Here is a 2,508-nt window from a genome sequence, read left to right as displayed (position 1 = left end):
AGCCCCATCTGACTCAAGGCTATTGCACACGCAGAAAAAAACAGATCAAACAGAAGAGAGAAAGACAGAGAGAGACAGAGAGAGAGAGACAGAGAGAGAGACAGAGAAAGAGAGAGAGTGAGAGAGAGAGAGAGAGAGAGAAACAGAGAGTGCATTCAGTTTTTTTTTTCTGTAATCTTCAGCTCAAAACTTTTTATGTTCTTTAATTGATTAATAACCTTGTAAGTTGCCAGCATAGGCAGTCGTCATGGCGATGCCTGGGCAGGAAGCTGCACACGTCTCTCTCTGTCTGGTGAGGAATTCCTGAAATACTTACCGTGTGTTTTAGGCTTTTATTTCTCTAAAACTCTGTCGGTTGTGATCCTGGCCTCAGTACAAAGACTGATCATGTGTGCTCCACCAATTACAGCTATCAAAGGCTGTCTCTATAGCAACCAGTCCATATTCTTTTTCTGCAATAAAACAGTGAGTACTTATTTGAAAGAAAAGGAAAGAGAGAGAGAGAGAGAGAGAGAGAGAGAGAGAGAAGGGGAGGGAGAGAGAGAGAGAGAAATGGATGTGTTTGTGCTTTCATATTCCAAAAGCGTACGGTGGTTTTGTTCCACAGCTATGGATGACAACAGATCCCTCTTTAAAGACTTAGAGAAATTAGATAAGAGGAAGAGGGAGTGGTTTTGTGTGTGTGTGTGTATGTGTGTGTGTGTGTGTGTGCATGAAAGATGATGAGAATGAGTATTGATCTCATCAGAATGCATCTTCAGCCAAGGTCAAGGAGGAAAGAAAAAGAAGAACACACACTCAGTTGTGGTTTGTGTGTGTGTGTGTGTGTGTGTGTTTGTGTGTAGGTGTGTGTTTGTGTGTGTGTGTGTTAGTGAGGGGCAGGATGTAAGGCAGGCCTGTCTCAGTCCACAGTGACACAAACACATTGTCAGAGTGAGGTCTCTGTCTGACACACAGTCACACACACAGTCACACACACAGTCACACACACAGTCACAGTCACACACAGTGACAGTCACACAGTCACAGTCACACACACACACAGTCACACACACAGTCACAGTCACACACACAGTCACAGTCACACACACAGTCACACACACAATCACACACACAGTCACACACACAGTCACACACACAGTCACAGTCACACACACAGTCACACACACATTTACACACACACAGTCACACATGCAGTCACACACACAGTCACAGTCACACACACACAGTCACACACACAATCACACACACAGTCACAGTCACAGTCACACACACAGTCACAGTCACACACACAGTCACACACACAGTCACAGTCACACAGTCACAGTCACACACACAGTCACACACACATTTACACACACACAGTCACACATGCAGTCACACACACAGTCACAGTCACACATGCAGTCACACACACAGTCACAGTCACACAGTCACACACACACACAGTCACAGTCACAGTCACACACACAGTCACAGTCACACACAATCACACACACAGTCACAGTCACACACACAGTCACACACACAGTCACAGTCACACACACAGTCACACACACATTTACACACACACAGTCACAGTCACACACACAGTCACACATTTACACACACACAGTCACAGTCACACACACAGTCACAGTCACACAGTCACACACACACACAGTCACAGTCACAGTCACACACACAGTCACAGTCACACACACAGTCACACACACAGTCACAGTTACAGTCACAGTCACACAGTCACAGTCACACACACAGTCACAGTCACACACACACAGTCACACACACAATCACACACACAGTCACAGTCACAGTCACACACACAGTCACAGTCACACACACAGTCACACACACAGTCACAGTCACACACACAGTCACACACACATTTACACACATGCAGTCACACACACAGTCACAGTCACACACACAGTCACACACACATTTACACACACACAGTCACACATGCAGTCACACACACAGTCACAGTCACACAGTCACACACACAGTCACAGTCACACACACAGTCACAGTCACACACACAGTCACAGTCACACACACAGTCACACACACATTTACACACACACAGTCACACATGCAGTCACACATGCAGTCACACACACAGTCACAGTCACACAGTCACAGTCACACACACAGTCACAGTCACACACACAGTCATGCTCAGTTACGCACATGCACACACACACACATGCACACACACACACACACACACACACACACACACATAGATCTTAGATTGACTGATGCAGAAAGATGAAAACATGCACATACATGAAACCAAGACATGATGAGCTTTCTGTGTGGGAGACCATGACAATGAAGGTTAAAAGTTAAGCAGGCTGAGTGTGTGTGTGTGTGTATGTGTAAATGTTAAGCAGACTGAGTGTGTGCGTGTGTAAAAGTTAAGCAGACTGAGTGTGTGTGTGTGTGTGTGTGTGTAAAAGTTAAGCAGACTGAGTGTGTGTAAAAGTTAAGCAGGCTGTGTGT

Source organism: Chanos chanos, chromosome 4 (assembly GCF_902362185.1).
Source record: "Chanos chanos chromosome 4, fChaCha1.1, whole genome shotgun sequence".
Lineage (NCBI taxonomy): Eukaryota > Metazoa > Chordata > Actinopteri > Gonorynchiformes > Chanidae > Chanos > Chanos chanos.
This window is presented reverse-complemented; position numbering follows the sequence as displayed.